This window comes from Rutidosis leptorrhynchoides, chromosome 5, assembly GCF_046630445.1.
Source record: "Rutidosis leptorrhynchoides isolate AG116_Rl617_1_P2 chromosome 5, CSIRO_AGI_Rlap_v1, whole genome shotgun sequence".
Lineage (NCBI taxonomy): Eukaryota > Viridiplantae > Streptophyta > Magnoliopsida > Asterales > Asteraceae > Rutidosis > Rutidosis leptorrhynchoides.
This window is the reverse complement of record NC_092337.1, coordinates 323039754-323058584: the sequence shown is the minus strand read 5'-3', so window position 1 is coordinate 323058584 and position 18831 is coordinate 323039754.

The following is an 18831-nucleotide window of genomic DNA, read 5'->3' as shown; positions in this document are numbered from 1 at the left end:
ACCAACATTTGATATGAACCTACTGATGTTGACCTTAGTTGACTACTTTGACAAAGTTTGACTTTGGTTGACTTTGTTTGACTTGTATGAACTAGTTGACTATATGTTGACTTTTACTTTGAAACGTGTCGAGTCGAGCAATAAGACAACTTGTACTGTGAAACCACATTTTTTTAGGACATATTTATTGACCAACCTAAATATGTATACTTAGGTTGCATTACTCGACTATAATCCGTGCAAGTTTTTGTCTGTCATCCGAACTATTCAAAGGTGAGTCTACAGTCCCGCTTTTTACATGATTTCGGGGATGAGAATACACGCTGTTGTACTTACATTTTCAGATTCTTTTATGTTGACACGAGTACTATATATACATATTAAGTTTGTACGCAAAGCCCCTAGCTTGAATACTTTTAATACCATCGGGTAAGCACAATTTAGATGGACAGATCCGTTATGTTGACAACCTCACCCTACTTTATAACTGTGGTGCATTTACTTTGAACTTTAGATACACTCGTACAAGTGTATAACATTTTTATGGGGTAAAGGGGAGTATGGTGGATTCTATACTCTTGTCATTGCTAGTATTCAGGTACTCATGGATTATGTATACGTTTTGCAACTTGGAATTGTACTTTTGAAATCTCGTGGTCAATGAACTTGAACTTATTTCTGATAACTGTTTTTCAGATACTATACAACGTTATGTAAAACGGTGGTTTACGAATAAATGAGATAAAACTTGACATGGTATTGTCTACAGATATTTGAAACTTGACATGGTAGTGTCAATAAGATTTTGAAACGGGACACGGTGTTGTCTACAAACTTTTAACATTAAACCTTGGTGTTCTTCCACTAATAAACGTTTTCGGAATATTATTTCTTAAACATACTCTATTGTTTACCTAAAACCTGTAGATTCACTCAAAATTATTGTTGATCCGTTTTGCGTGTTTTATTCTCAGGTATTAATTGCTTACGCTGTAAAATATTGATGTTAGATAGAAGTCAAGCCAAGCACTGGGACCAGAGTTAACATTCCGTTATAGGAATTTTTGACGGGGTGTTATATGTTTTGACCCTTTATTTTTCAATAGAATCGGGTTCATGTGATGGTTCTTATGGTAGTGCTGGTTCTTGTGTGGCCAAGATAAGGGTAGCTAAAGTTTTCTCCCTCTCAGCAGTAGACTGAGTAGCAACTACTGGGTCTTCTTGATGATCCATAATCGTGGGGAGCCTAGTGATAATGCATAAAAAGTACCATTTTTACCCCTGTTATCTCTCTCATGTTAGCCTAGAAAAAATATAAAGGAACGTAATATCTCTTTTAATTAGCTTATTTTGTAGATCTTGGAAGAACGAAAACAATGGCGCAAGTATCGAAGAAAACAGACTTATAACGAAGAAACAAGAGCAAAACTAAGAAAGACGTATCGCTTTGGCACCAATTAACTTTTAGATGAAACTAAAGATAGTGATCCTACCTGAGACCATCTTGTAGATAATTTAATTACGAACGCGTGAGAGCAAGAATCGTCAAAAATCACCGAAAAAATGATGAAATTTGAGCCAAAACAGTGAACGATCGAAAAACGCACTCCATAACGAGCATCCGGGATAAAATCCGACTAGTAACCCCCCAAGGGTACCGGTACCGAAACCCTCCAAAGTATCTGGGATCGATACCTTGGTACCGGTCGGTACGGAGCATGTAGATTTCGGGATCGACATCCTTGCAAGGTGTCGTGACTGAGGACTTGAAGTCAAACTGAGAGCCAGGCCTCAGGATCGAGGGGTCCCACTCTAGGGATCGATACCTACCTCTCGGAACCGAGGGAGAAAGAAGGAAAGGGTGTCGGGACTGACCTTCATGGACCCAATACCGATGGATTTTTTCCAAGTTGCCATTTTTATTGTTATTTTCAACCAAGATATACAGTAAATGATGGATAATGTAAAGATATACAATATCTAGAGTTGAAGGTAGATTGTAGACGTAGTCTTACTTCCTAAGATAAACACTAAACCTCAATCAAACCGGAGTAACCCTATTTGACATGTCATTAAGAGTTTAGGATTTGAAGATTCTAGCAAATACAAGTATACTCACTCCCAACATTAATCTTTAACATATTTAAATGACCTTTTCGTATAATATCCTAGGCTCATGAACAAAGTAGTATACTCAAGAAAGGTGCTGGATTTTCTTAATCTTAGTTAGTTTAACTTCCATCTAAATCTATCACTTAATGCTTAGCTATTCCTTTAATAACGCCCAAATTATATATATTTTACATCATTTATTTGGACATTATCTAGATTAATTTATATGTTTAAAGTCAATATTATGAACTTTTGATGCTTTATTTTTTAATGTCGATTATAGGTTCATATGCGAGAAGTTGGTGCAAAGGAAGCAAAATATTGAAGAAATTCTAAAGAAATGTAGAAAATCTGCGCGCTACTACAGTTTTGGCCATATCTTGAGCATCCGGACTTCGTTTAAGGCGAATAAGGTGTCTAAATGACCGCAAGACAAAGATCTACACTTTTATGAAGAGAGACGCCGGATTTGGGATTTTTCAGCTGCCGGATAAGGCCAATAAAGCCAGTGGCTGTTGACCAAAAAAGTCAAAGTTTGCTGTTTAAGTTTTCCTTGCCTTCCAAGCATTAGAGCCGCCGGCTAAACCTATTTTAGCCGCCGACTAAGACCTATTTTTAGAAATTTTATGCTTCAGAAGATATGTTTCATGTAATTCAAGCCCAATTAACCAAATTTGCCGGCTAAACCCACTTTAGCCGCTGGTTAAAGTGTCGGTTTTCGAATTTATAAATAGAAGTCAAATTTTCTAGTTTTATATATACATTCAGTTTTAGGGTTACTTACGAAAAGTTATGAATTCTTTTAGTTTTTAGTTTACTTTTCAAGTTGTAATCAAGATTTCTTCAAATCAATTCAAGTTTCTTTTTTATTAATCAAGGTACTTTTTCTTTTACATTCTTGGATGTCTTCATTTAAGTTAAGATAATTACGTTTACGTTTCTGTTTGTCTACCATTATGAACTAAACGCTCATAGTGGTTATTTGGACGAAAACTATAATTATCTGGGATTTAAGATGAAGTCACCGGCTATGATGATCTTAGCCGTCAGTTGGATCTCACAGAGCCGTTGACTTCCTGCTTCTAATTGTGCAATTTTTGGTTTTTCAGAACTGTATAACTATATTTCCGTTATTGCTATTTTATCTATTTTATTACTGCCATGTTCTAGATCTTTGTTTTCATGCTTAATGATTAGGTAATAAGAACTAGGGTTAACTAGTAATTAATTCTAAATATTCTTTTACTCGATTCATCTAAATTTTGAGATTAATCACATCAATAAAGTATTTGGATTGCATGAAGTTTAGCTAAAGATCATGTGTGGTAATGAATCAGATAAACACTAATTATGCTCATATAATAAACTCACTATTGTTAGGCTTAATCGAAGAACCCTTGCTTATAGTCACTTGTTGTTAGTCCCTAAAGATGCCTAGATCGACCGGTTTCTTAGTGTTTAAGTGGGTTAGAGGTATTAGTTAACATGAACTCTTGAGAGAGAACAATATGAAGAGGAAGTGTAAAATATGATAACTAGTTACAAAAGGAGTGGGGAGGTTGTTTATATATGACAACCTCCCAAGTTACAAGTCCTAATAATTTACCATGGTAATAAAGAGTAAATGCATTACATTACAAATATTAAAACCGTGCGCCACTAAACTATTACATAATCATATTTCAACAATCTCTCCCTTGGCGTGCGATTTTTCAAAAAATCTCACATTCCAATCATCAGCTTTGACTTGCACCCTCTGAGGCCTTTTTCTTGGCTTCCTCCTCAGCTTTCATCGCCTTTATCACATCACTTCCAGGTGTGTAGTTCCTTTCATAGTGTTTGGGAATGAGGAACTGTTTGAGACTAGTGAATTTATATTCAAATCTTGGCGCATATTAAGAACCTGTGAAGTAGTTCTTCTTCTCGTTAATCCCTCACGAGGTATCAAATTGCCTCATGTACATCCTGAATTCAAGAAGTTCATTGATGTGATTTGCCATCTCGTTCGTCATCAGCTTTTGGTAGTTCCCTATGTTCTCTATTCATTTGCAGATGTCGAAGAACTTTAGTGCGCGCTTGAGAGTTCCATCAGAGTATTTTGGCAGCTCGGATTTGCGAATGAATATGTGCTTTTTGATTTTGTTGCAAAAGATGAAGCCTTCTTCAGGGCCGTCCAAGCAATAGCAAATCTTAAATGGAGACAAATCCATAGTGTCGATGGTTTGATTTGGTGTGAAGAGCAAGATCTTCTTTCGAATCGATTCAAAACCTAGCTGAAGATCATATTGAGAGGCAAGTTTAATTCTTTCTTTCATAAACCTTCTCACCCTTTCGATTACGTTTCGATAACCCAAGTCTTTCTTATTTTGTCCCTCAACCAATTGTATAGGAATAACACATCAACTAGCTTGAGTTCAATCAGATCATACTCCGAGAACGTGTGCTCTTAGCCGTTTGAACGAATCACTTTAAAAAATGGGGTAAACACTTTCCTTGTCAATGACTTGCAGAACACACTATTTATGTTAATAATCGGATACTCTTTCTGGTCCTCCATGTCAAACTCATCCCAGTTCTTATAAACCCGCCTTTGATAATGGTACATTATCAACTTGTCCTTATCATTAAGAAAATCATACCACCCGATTGGCTTGAACCTTTCAGCTACTGGCAAGTTTTTAAGTTTATCTTCACTCACAAAGATCCTGTATACTTGCTCTTCCAGCCAACAGCCCTGTAGCACCTCTTCAGATTGAGGTTCACCAATTTTGATTGGTAGTGCTCTGTGTTTGTTGAATTCTCCATGCTGAGGATCAGATGGCGTGGATTGTTCAGGAATCGGTTGAGTGGTAGGTTTGGGAAATCTTGGAGCGGGTTCACCGGTGTATTCTTGAGTGACAAAACGATCAAATTCATTGAGCTCTTCCTCGTCAGGAGCTTCTAAGTTCACATAATTCTCTTTTGAGAATGCTCCTTCAATGGCAACTGATGATGTAGCGTGAGGGTACGAAATAGTATTATTTTTAATACAAAATACTACAAAATATGACACAAGTTTTATTAATTTACGGATGGGATATACCTAAACCTTGCTACAACACTATAGGCAGTGTACCTAATCGTAGAGTAGTGTAGTTTTTAGTAAGTCCGGTTCGTTCCACAGGGAGCTGGTGATACTTACTATATTTTTAACTATATTTATACAAAATATATATAATTATATAAGTAGTAATATTATTATAAAAGGGGGGTTTTACCGTTTAATGACCGGTTTGTCGATTCTATATTTTAAGCGTAAAGATAAATGACGATAATTAAAGTGCGTAAAATAATGACAATAAATAAAATGACAGTAAATAAAATTGCGAGTAATAAAATGACAGTAAATAAAGATACGATGAGAAATATAATAAAAGAATTATGCTTATTTAAACTTCCGTAATCATGATGTTTGACGTGTTGATTTTAATTTATTACCATGGGTTAATTGTCCTTTGTCCTGGTTTATTTGATACGTCTATCTGGTTTTTGTCCATAATAGTCCATCGGTCATAAAAATAAAGTGCGAGTATCCTCGTCAAATTACCCTTATACCCGAAGTCAAATATTCCAACTGATTAAGGATTTAAACTGTGACGCAGTTATCACTTCTGTCAACAATTACACCAGTTATCACTGTATGTAATCCACCCCTGTTTTAATTAGTTTATGAATATTAATTCATCCACTTGATCAGAATGAATAATCAATTACCCAACCCAATTGATTAATTAAATGATTATAACAGATTCCATATGAACATCACTAAATAGGACAACCATAATCATTATTAATTATTAGGTTAATTAATTTGAAGATAGGTTCGACAGACTCCAATGAGTTGTCACTCAATTAGACAATACCCCCCATCTATTAATAGTCAATAGTTCAATTTCCACAAGTGTCGGTCTTTTGCCCAAACCTTAATTATGGTCCAAAGTTCAATAACCCCTTCTTAATATTTTAGCCTAACATCACGATTACTTCGGCTCAAATAAGCATAATAATAACTTAGTTACGATACATTAATGTAAAAAGGTTGAACATAACTTACAATGATTAAAAATAGCGTAGCGTTACACGGACAGAATTTCGACTTACACACTCAAACGATCTCTATCATAAATCTTATTATTATCATAATTTAAAATTAAAATTAAGATTATTGTTATATCTTATTAAGTTAACATTATGATAGAGATATAGAATATAGATATTGATAATTGATATTGATAAATAAGAAAAAGATAGAAAAAGGTGTGTTTTTACATTACGATTACAAAGCCTTTTATAGGCGAATTTAGAAATTGAATTTTCACTTATGACCCCTGAACTATGCTCAATTAACAACTTTTTATTATTTAATATTATTCTTATTATGAATTATTTAAATATTATATTTTATTCTTGTGCATAGTTGACTCGTAATTTTTACACCGTTGCGTCGAGCGTTGAGAGTTGACACTGGTCCCGGTTCCGGATTTTCGAACGTCCTTGCGTACAATTTTATATTTTGTACTTTGCGTTTTGTAACTTGTACTCTTGTCATTTTTAGACGTTCCTCATCAATAATTTGAACCTTTTTGATTGTATCTTGTACTTTTGAGCTTTTTGGACCTTTGTGTCTTCAATTCGTCGTTTTCGCCTTTTGTCTTCGCACTTATTTAAAATAAACGAATATTACTTGAAAATGGAACAATTGCAACTAAAATCTTGTCTTTCTTGGGGGATTTTGCTATGAAATATATGTTCCTTTTTAGCCTTATCAATATCCCCACACTTGAGCGTTGCTTGTCCTCAAGCAATACAGTCTTGAAATAATATAATACATCACACGAATCACTTCTTTATTCTTCACACTTTGTACATCAGTGATTTTGATAGAGCGGTATAAACAATGATAGTAACGATATGGTTAAAGGTGGGTGTGTCATCCACAGTTGCCTTGGGTTTAGGACAACGACACTTGCAATCAAATAGCCGATTTACTTTCGGTTTCCAAAGCAAAGTGCACATTTGAAAGGCGGTTTACAGTCCCACATGACTATAAAAATTTAGATCCTTTAAGGAAATTGGATCTTTATGAAAACATTTGATCTTTTGAAAATTCAAGCTAGATTTTACCCTAGACAAGTTTTCTGATTTGATCCATCATCGGTGTTGCAAAATATATTTGTGGATCAATATTTTGGCTAAAACTTTTAGGTTCGTGTAATCCACTGCTATCCCGGTATCGGAAAGTACACATCCAGTTTACTTGTTCCGTATATTATCTTTCGGTAAACTACCGTCCGGTTGTAAAGGAAAGCGATGAACAAGAAACTGTTAAGGCAATGTCCCGTGACATGCAGATGATTATGGTCTTTTAACGTGTCGGATGCTAGAACTATCCTTGGTAGGAGCGATAGTAAAGATCATCCTATGATTTTTCGGTCTGGCACAAGGTCCTGTCTCCGACCATGCTATGCAACCACCGTTCTTACGGTTGACACCCGATTTGGTTCAGGTGACCTAATGAATTCCAGGTGAATTCCTAGGATTTTACGTTCAATGGTAATGAACGCATTGAAAATGGGTTTTCAGAAAACAAATCGGTTTGTATTTTTGATCAAAATATTTTCTCGTTCAAGCTCGAGTTTAGATATCATTGAATTCCATGAGTTTGAATTCTCAATCTTTAAGGTCAATCTCAAGGATTGAGTAATATCAGTCTTAAAAGCTGATTTTTAATCTTTAAGGAGATTATCCTTTCTGAGGATCTGATTCATTAGTCTTATCAAGCTAATTTGCACGGTGCCTCCCCATTGTACGAGATAAATCCTTCTCATGGTTAGGATAAATCTGACCACTTGGCGACCCTGTTTGATGCTGAGGTCCGTGGATTTCCTGCTGATTTTAGAGATGACTTTTCTAGATTTTTCGTCAACCTACAGCTGGTCTGGACGACAACTTCTTGACCTAAATCAAGAAGCGCGTGTCTTTTTCGGAAGACTTTACTTCCTTTTAATGATGGAATTGATTCATCGTGTAGATCCATCTTTCTTTCAAATATATTACAGTAAACCGGGTAAAACTGATTAGTATCATCCAAAACAAAAGTACCTGCAATAATCTTGTACAAAGATATGTGATAGATAATTTTTAATTGAATAACTTGGTACATTCTCCCCACACTTAGTTTCTTTCTTTGCCTTTTTATTCTCCTTTATTCCATTTTAAATGAATTCAAGCATTTTAGGTTGTTTCTCAATTTATGTCCTTTCCGAGGTAACGATAATTTCGGCATTAACACCTAGTTTTATCGTTCATAAATATGTATTAACATGATTTTGAATTCATTTAGTTAAAAAATTTTAAAATTTTCATAATATTTAGAAAATAAGCCAAGTATAAACCCGAGAGAATTTATAACCCTTCCCCACACTTGAGATCATGCAATGCCCTCATTTGCATGAAATCAGACTATAATTATTAATTCATGAGGGTGATTAGTGTAGAAAAGTGATTAAAAATACCCAGTTTGTAATTACAAAGCTCGTCGAATGATAGATGGCGCGCCTCATCGTTCATTCCTTCATTTATTATATCACATTTGTTGTTTTGCATCTTGTCGTCAAAATCAGTACCTTTTGCTGAACTTAATGTTAGTCTTTGAAAGTGCGTTGTTTTACCCTGTTGTTTACATGATAAAATACAAACATATATACATATTTTTAAAGTTGGGTATATTACCCCACGTTCAAAAATTTATAAAATCAAATATATTTTTTTTTGGCATACTTTAAATCAATAAAATTAAAAATAATGATGAAAAAATTTTTCGCCCCGCCCTCGGGTAAAGTAATTTCTGCTCAACGGCCTAGTCTTCAACTCACGACGAATTTTAGAAATCATTTTTTTTCAACTTAATGAAATAAAGTAAATTTTTGTTTTTAAATTCACACAAAACTTAAAAAGAAAACATATTAATTTCATATAAAACCTAAAAAACAAAAAAAATTCAGAATGGGGGGAGAAAACTAGTTCTTTAGTGTCTGCTAGCGGAAAAGACCAATCGGATTCCATTCTCGGAACTACACGAGAACAGAACAAATAACTTTAGACAGCATTATCTTTTTAGAACATTCGAATCTCCCCACACTTAGGTAGCTGTGGTGTTGAAATTGTGATTAACTTCATTGTCAATTTCTCTTGGTCCATAATCAACTTGCCTATCTGTGACTTTTTCTTTAAGCCAGTGCCCGGCTTCTTCCGTAATATCCCATAATTCAACTAGCTTCGCCCTTTCTTTAGGCGACAGATTGGATACTAACCGGTTACATAACTTAAAGTTCCCCTTACTTCTAGCATCAATAGCCCGTTTAAAAAGTTTCTTCATTGAACTGTTAATAACGGGGTCATCTAATTTCGTATCAACAACGGGGTCCTTTGTTATTAGGTTATCATTAGGTGTTACTTCATTTTTCCCACACTTAGGCGTTTCATTATTGTTAAGCATTACCGTTGGAGTTGGTAAAACAACATGGTTCTTACCAATCGTTTTTGTCGGTTCAACGGTTTTGGTTTGTGGATATTTAGACTTTCGAATCATAAAGGTGATCGATTTCTCATCATTACTAAGTGTCATTCTACCCTTTCTTACATCAAATAACGCCCCGGTGGACGCTAAGAATGGTCGACCTAAAATTAGAGGAACGTTTGAGTCCTCTTCTATGTCAATGACAATAAATTCGACTAGAAAGGTTAAATTGCCTACTTGAACGGGTAGGTTGTCAGCAATTCCAACTGGGTGCTTAATGGTTTGATCAAAGAGTCGAACACTCATATCCGTTGGACTTAACTTACCTACACCTAATCTCTTATATAAGGAAAGAGGCATAACACTTACACTTGCACCTAAATCTGCTAGTGCATCATACATGACACAATCACTAAGTAGACAAGGAACAATAAATTCACCCGGATCACCTACCCTAGGTGGAGGTTTTGGTGGAACTGTCTTCACCGGGTTTATATTTACGGCTTTTGTTTCTTGCACTTTCTTATTCTTTTTCTTCTTCTTCTTTCCAGAGGTATCACAATCTTTATTACCTATCACTTGCTCATACTCAACTCCTTTTCTTGGAAACGGGATGGGTGGTTTGTATGGTGCCACCACTGGCTTTACATACTCGGGTGGTGGTGGTGGTGTAACTTCTTCATTGTTACTTACATCTAAAACTTTCCCATCTTCTGGTATTGGTTTTTCAGAATTTGTTGATATCATGTTAACATTTTCATTCCGAGGATTTACTTCATTATTACTCGGGAGCTTTCCTTGTTCCCTTTCACTCATCAATCTAACAAGAGTACCTACTTGTTTTTCTAGATTCAAAATGGAAGCTTGTTGAGTTCTAAATGACTGCTCAAACCTCTCATTCGTTTGGGTTTGAGTTTCAATAAATTGTGTTTGAGATTCAACTAGCTTAAATACCACTTCTTCCAGATTTGACTTCTTCTCGTTGGTTTGTTGTGGTGGTTTATACAAGCCAGGTCTTTGTTGATTGAAAGTGTTGTTTTGAGTTGGTTGGTTATTCGGACCTTGTTGGTTATACGAGTTATTGTCGGGTCCTTTTGGATTGTAAAGAATGTTTTGATTTCGATTGAAGTTTGGCCTTGGCGGTTGATAATTATTCTGATAACTATTTTCCAGCCTTTGGTTCATGTAGACAACATTCTCACGTTGTTCCATCGTTTGTTCAATGTGACAGTCTTTCATTAAGTGTGGTCCACCGCATTGCTCACAACTGATTCGTATTGCGTGAATATCTTTATTCATCTTTTCCATTCGTCTTTCGAAAGCATCTATTTTTGCTGAAACGGAATCAAAGTCATGGCTAGAATCGGCTCTAGCCACTTTAGATGAACAAAAAATATCTTTTTCTTGGTGCCACTCATGCGAGTGGGAGGCTGTGTTATCAATAATTTTGTAAGCTTCAGTTGCGGTTTTCTTCATAATGGAACCACCAGCTGTTATGTCGATGTCTTTTCGTGTAGCAACGTTGACCCCTTGGTAGAATATTTGTACTATTTGATAAGTGTCTAAACCGTGTTGAGGACATCCTCTCAACAACTTTCCAAATCTTGTCCACGCCTCATATAGAGTTTCATTTGGCTTTTGCGCGAACGTAACAATTTCTCCTTGAAGTCTCACGGCTTTGGATGCCGGAAAGAATTGTTTAAGAAATTTTTCAACTAAAACATCCCATGTGTCAATCGCCCCTTCAGGTAACGATTCTAACCAATCTTTGGCTTCTCCCTTTAAAGTCCAGGGAAACAACATGAGATAGATCTGCTCATCTTCCACTTCTCGGATTTTGAATAGTGTACAAATTCTTTTAAACGTACGAAGGTGTTCATTAGGATCTTCATTCGGTGCACCACTGAATTGGCATTGGTTAGTTACCATGTGTAGAATTTGTCCTTTGATTTCATAATCTGGCGCATTAACTTCTGGCTTAATAATGGCGTGACCTTGGCCCGTGCGTGTGGCTCTCATTCGATCTTCCATACTTAGAGGTTCCGTTACTTCCATAATTGAATTTGTTGAATACGAATCACTAGAGGATTCTGATTTAATGGTTTGTGGCTCAGGAGGAATAATTAGTGGTTCAAGATCTTGGAATTGTCCTTGAATATGCTCCGGGTTCTTAATTGTGAAGTCGGGTTCAAAAGATGGATTATCGGAAATTTGAGTTGGAGTTCTTGTTCGACTAGATGACGATTCTACAGAAAAATCAACGGCGACAATATTTGCTAGATGTCTTGATCGAGTTACAGGTGGTGAACGTATGAAAGGTGGTGAACGTTTTGCTCGGTGCATTCACAGAATATCCTATTAGTTATAAAAATAAGAAAAACTTATATAAGTTATCCAATCAATAGACTTTTCTGATTTTGCCCACGTTTCGAATAGCCAAAAGATGCAGCAGAGGGGCAGGATTCGTTTGGTCTCAATATAATTGAGTACTGTTTGGCTCCAATAACCCGGTCCACGTACAAATCCAACTATTACTACGAACCAGAAAATTTTGATGTCTATCAATTTAACCACTTAAAATAAATTTTCGTAATTTTAAGAAATTTAGAGAAGAAGTAGAAAAAAATCTAAGTCCTAAAAACTAGAATGGCGAGAAATAAGAAAGAAAAAGATTGCGCGTCGAAAAAGGTCGAAAAATAAAAAGGTCGAAAAATAGGCGTCGAAAAATAAAAATAAGAAAGTAGTGCGAAATACGGCGTCGTAAAATTCTAAAGCACCTAAAACTTAATCTAAGAAATAAGCACTTAAGGGATTTTACGGCAAAGCCTAAAAATTCTAGAAGTAAAAATAACTATGGCAAAACTAAACTTAATAATAAAAGTTGCGACTATAGTCTAAAAATCTAAAGGTAATAAAACTAAAAAAAAACAATTTTTTTTTATAGACAAAATCTTAAAAAATATATATATTTTTTTTAATAATTTTTTTTTTTTTTTTTACGTTTTTTTTTTTTTTTTTTTTTTTACGTTTTTGTTTTTTTTTAAGTTTTTTTTTTTTTAAGTTTTTTTTTTTTTTTTTTTTACGTTTTTTTTTTTTAAAAACGAATTTTTTTTCTAAAAAAAAAACGTTTTTTTTTTTTACAAATTTTTTTTTTTTTTTTTTTTTAAAATGATTTTTTTTTTACAAATTAATACTTTTTTTTATAATTATTATTTTTTTTTCAAAACTTTTTTTTTAATTCATTTACTATTCATGAATAGTAAATGAAAAGAAATTAATTAATTTACTATTCACATGAAAGCGACATGATAGAAATTATTAATTACAATTTACATAATATACCCCTGAAGTATTTAATAAATACGACTTTTTAAAACTTTTACGATTCAAAATATATTCTAAAATATTATTATATTATTATATTCTATTTCAATATTATTATATTATTATATTTTATTTCAATATTATTATAATTAAAAATATAGCGTTTTAGCGCTCCCCGGCAGCGGCGCCAAAAACTTGATGATGTAGCGTGAGGGTACGAAATAGTATTATTTTTAATACAAAATACTACAAAATATGACACAAGTTTTATTAATTTACGGATGGGATATACCTAAACCTTGCTACAACACTATAGGCAGTGTACCTAATCGTAGAGTAGTGTAGTTTTTAGTAAGTCCGGTTCGTTCCACAGGGAGCTGGTGATACTTACTATATTTTTAACTATATTTATACAAAATATATATAATTATATAAGTAGTAATATTATTATAAAAGGGGGGTTTTACCGTTTAATGACCGGTTTGTCGATTCTATATTTTAAGCGTAAAGATAAATGACGATAATTAAAGTGCGTAAAATAATGACAATAAATAAAATGACAGTAAATAAAATTGCGAGTAATAAAATGACAGTAAATAAAGATACGATGAGAAATATAATAAAAGAATTATGCTTATTTAAACTTCCGTAATCATGATGTTTGACGTGTTGATTTTAATTTATTACCATGGGTTAATTGTCCTTTGTCCTGGTTTATTTGATACGTCTATCTGGTTTTTGTCCATAATAGTCCATCGGTCATAAAAATAAAGTGCGAGTATCCTCGTCAAATTACCCTTATACCCGAAGTCAAATATTCCAACTGATTAAGGATTTAAACTGTGACGCAGTTATCACTTCTGTCAACAATTACACCAGTTATCACTGTATGTAATCCACCCCTGTTTTAATTAGTTTATGAATATTAATTCATCCACTTGATCAGAATGAATAATCAATTACCCAACCCAATTGATTAATTAAATGATTATAACAGATTCCATATGAACATCACTAAATAGGACAACCATAATCATTATTAATTATTAGGTTAATTAATTTGAAGATAGGTTCGACAGACTCCAATGAGTTGTCACTCAATTAGACAATACCCCCCATCTATTAATAGTCAATAGTTCAATTTCCACAAGTGTCGGTCTTTTGCCCAAACCTTAATTATGGTCCAAAGTTCAATAACCCCTTCTTAATATTTTAGCCTAACATCACGATTACTTCGGCTCAAATAAGCATAATAATAACTTAGTTACGATACATTAATGTAAAAAGGTTGAACATAACTTACAATGATTAAAAATAGCGTAGCGTTACACGGACAGAATTTCGACTTACACACTCAAACGATCTCTATCATAAATCTTATTATTATCATAATTTAAAATTAAAATTAAGATTATTGTTATATCTTATTAAGTTAACATTATGATAGAGATATAGAATATAGATATTGATAATTGATATTGATAAATAAGAAAAAGATAGAAAAAGGTGTGTTTTTACATTACGATTACAAAGCCTTTTATAGGCGAATTTAGAAATTGAATTTTCACTTATGACCCCTGAACTATGCTCAATTAACAACTTTTTATTATTTAATATTATTCTTATTATGAATTATTTAAATATTATATTTTATTCTTGTGCATAGTTGACTCGTAATTTTTACACCGTTGCGTCGAGCGTTGAGAGTTGACACTGGTCCCGGTTCCGGATTTTCGAACGTCCTTGCGTACAATTTTATATTTTGTACTTTGCGTTTTGTAACTTGTACTCTTGTCATTTTTAGACGTTCCTCATCAATAATTTGAACCTTTTTGATTGTATCTTGTACTTTTGAGCTTTTTGGACCTTTGTGTCTTCAATTCGTCGTTTTCGCCTTTTGTCTTCGCACTTATTTAAAATAAACGAATATTACTTGAAAATGGAACAATTGCAACTAAAATCTTGTCTTTCTTGGGGGATTTTGCTATGAAATATATGTTCCTTTTTAGCCTTATCAATATCCCCACACTTGAGCGTTGCTTGTCCTCAAGCAATACAGTCTTGAAATAATATAATACATCACACGAATCACTTCTTTATTCTTCACACTTTGTACATCAGTGATTTTGATAGAGCGGTATAAACAATGATAGTAACGATATGGTTAAAGGTGGGTGTGTCATCCACAGTTGCCTTGGGTTTAGGACAACGACACTTGCAATCAAATAGCCGATTTACTTTCGGTTTCCAAAGCAAAGTGCACATTTGAAAGGCGGTTTACAGTCCCACATGACTATAAAAATTTAGATCCTTTAAGGAAATTGGATCTTTATGAAAACATTTGATCTTTTGAAAATTCAAGCTAGATTTTACCCTAGACAAGTTTTCTGATTTGATCCATCATCGGTGTTGCAAAATATATTTGTGGATCAATATTTTGGCTAAAACTTTTAGGTTCGTGTAATCCACTGCTATCCCGGTATCGGAAAGTACACATCCAGTTTACTTGTTCCGTATATTATCTTTCGGTAAACTACCGTCCGGTTGTAAAGGAAAGCGATGAACAAGAAACTGTTAAGGCAATGTCCCGTGACATGCAGATGATTATGGTCTTTTAACGTGTCGGATGCTAGAACTATCCTTGGTAGGAGCGATAGTAAAGATCATCCTATGATTTTTCGGTCTGGCACAAGGTCCTGTCTCCGACCATGCTATGCAACCACCGTTCTTACGATTGACACCCGATTTGGTTCAGGTGACCTAATGAATTCCAGGTGAATTCCTAGGATTTTACGTTCAATGGTAATGAACGCATTGAAAATGGGTTTTCAGAAAACAAATCGGTTTGTATTTTTGATCAAAATATTTTCTCGTTCAAGCTCGAGTTTAGATATCATTGAATTCCATGAGTTTGAATTCTCAATCTTTAAGGTCAATCTCAAGGATTGAGTAATATCAGTCTTAAAAGCTGATTTTTAATCTTTAAGGAGATTATCCTTTCTGAGGATCTGATTCATTAGTCTTATCAAGCTAATTTGCACGGTGCCTCCCCATTGTACGAGATAAATCCTTCTCATGGTTAGGATAAATCTGACCACTTGGCGACCCTGTTTGATGCTGAGGTCCGTGGATTTCCTGCTGATTTTAGAGATGACTTTTCTAGATTTTTCGTCAACCTACAGCTGGTCTGGACGACAACTTCTTGACCTAAATCAAGAAGCGCGTGTCTTTTTCGGAAGACTTTACTTCCTTTTAATGATGGAATTGATTCATCGTGTAGATCCATCTTTCTTTCAAATATATTACAGTAAACCGGGTAAAACTGATTAGTATCATCCAAAACAAAAGTACCTGCAATAATCTTGTACAAAGATATGTGATAGATAATTTTTAATTGAATAACTTGGTACATTCTCCCCACACTTAGTTTCTTTCTTTGCCTTTTTATTCTCCTTTATTCCATTTTAAATGAATTCAAGCATTTTAGGTTGTTTCTCAATTTATGTCCTTTCCGAGGTAACGATAATTTCGGCATTAACACCTAGTTTTATCGTTCATAAATATGTATTAACATGATTTTGAATTCATTTAGTTAAAAAATTTTAAAATTTTCATAATATTTAGAAAATAAGCCAAGTATAAACCCGAGAGAATTTATAACCCTTCCCCACACTTGAGATCATGCAATGCCCTCATTTGCATGAAATCAGACTATAATTATTAATTCATGAGGGTGATTAGTGTAGAAAAGTGATTAAAAATACCCAGTTTGTAATTACAAAGCTCGTCGAATGATAATAATAACTTAGTTACGATACATTAATGTAAAAAGGTTGAACATAACTTACAATGATTAAAAATAGCGTAGCGTTACACGGACAGAATTTCGACTTACACACTCAAACGATCTCTATCATAAATCTTATTATTATCATAATTTAAAATTAAAATTAAGATTATTGTTATATCTTATTAAGTTAACATTATGATAGAGATATAGAATATAGATATTGATAATTGATATTGATAAATAAGAAAAAGATAGAAAAAGGTGTGTTTTTACATTACGATTACAAAGCCTTTTATAGGCGAATTTAGAAATTGAATTTTCACTTATGACCCCTGAACTATGCTCAATTAACAACTTTTTATTATTTAATATTATTCTTATTATGAATTATTTAAATATTATATTTTATTCTTGTGCATAGTTGACTCGTAATTTTTACACCGTTGCGTCGAGCGTTGAGAGTTGACACTGGTCCCGGTTCCGGATTTTCGAACGTCCTTGCGTACAATTTTATATTTTGTACTTTGCGTTTTGTAACTTGTACTCTTGTCATTTTTAGACGTTCCTCATCAATAATTTGAACCTTTTTGATTGTATCTTGTACTTTTGAGCTTTTTGGACCTTTGTGTCTTCAATTCGTCGTTTTCGCCTTTTGTCTTCGCACTTATTTAAAATAAACGAATATTACTTGAAAATGGAACAATTGCAACTAAAATCTTGTCTTTCTTGGGGGATTTTGCTATGAAATATATGTTCCTTTTTAGCCTTATCAGCAACAGTCAGAATTATTTGAGGTTTAAGGTTTCTGAAGTACTCTTCTTCTTCAGTTTTAGGAATGATAAGCTGGGGTGAAGATGTGATGATTGTTTCCGAAGGTGGGGTGATTGATTCGATATCGGGGTTAGAGTATACCACCATAGCAAGAGTGGTTTTAGTTGAGGTAACCACTGCTTCAAACATTTCGGTTTCGGTTTCTTCTTCTTCCTTGACATCAACAAATATAATTTCATCAAAATCATCCTTATCATTAGAGTTTATAGTGATTACATCATTTCCTTCGGGGGCAACATCATCTTCTTCTATTGTGTATTCGACCCCTTCGACCATCCCTTATGGTACGTCAGAGTCATCGACAATTTCTTTCCCCTTTCTAGAAGAGCTAGGTTGATTTTTTGATTGACTGGGCTTTGACTGATGTGCACTGTAGATCTTCCTCCGATATTCTCCCCCTCATGTTGGCCGCCAGCATCGAGGTCATCATGTTACCGGGAGGAAGATGGTTGATCAATACGACGCGGAATCGGTTCAAGTACAGAAGGATAATTCGGGATGAGTTGAAGAGAGTTAAGAAGACCAAGAATAGCTTTTCTGATGTAGTCACCCTCAGAAAGATTGACTAAGAGAAGGTGAGCATGAAATTCGTTCTCCCGTTGAAGATAAGTGAGGTTCAGTTGATGTGTGACCGATTGAGTGATTGGTTATGATGTCATGATAGGTGGTGATAGTGGTGGTGGTGAAGCATTGAGATCAAGTGGTGTTGATGTGAATCGAGGTGGTGATGGTTGCGTTGTGATTATTGGTGAGGATATGATGGAGCCCTGCATAGAAATGTTAGTGAAAACAGCCTAAGATTCTTGATGAAACTCAGTTGTCACCACTGTTGAGCTTGAAAGCTGAGCAGTGAGGCCTGTTGTACCAGGGCTTCCAAGCGATCTTAGAGAAGCAATTTTCGGAGATTTGCATGTCTCTACGCTTGTTGTTGCAGTCTGAGCTTTAGACACTGAACGTTCGGTATAGGACTGCACCAAATTCCTACGAGCACTAGACACATTTTCAAATTGTTTTTGGCGGATCTCATCTAGATTCGCCTATTCTAACTCATATGAAACAGATTTTTGTGCATCTGAGTGGCTTCCTAGTGTTTGGGCAGGGCTAACGTTTTCTTTTTGCCCTGTCTCACACCCGGTCCGCACATCCTCTCTTGATTTTTCAACCACACCCTCATTTCCATCCTTATCACTTCGATCAATATCATGAAGAAACTTCT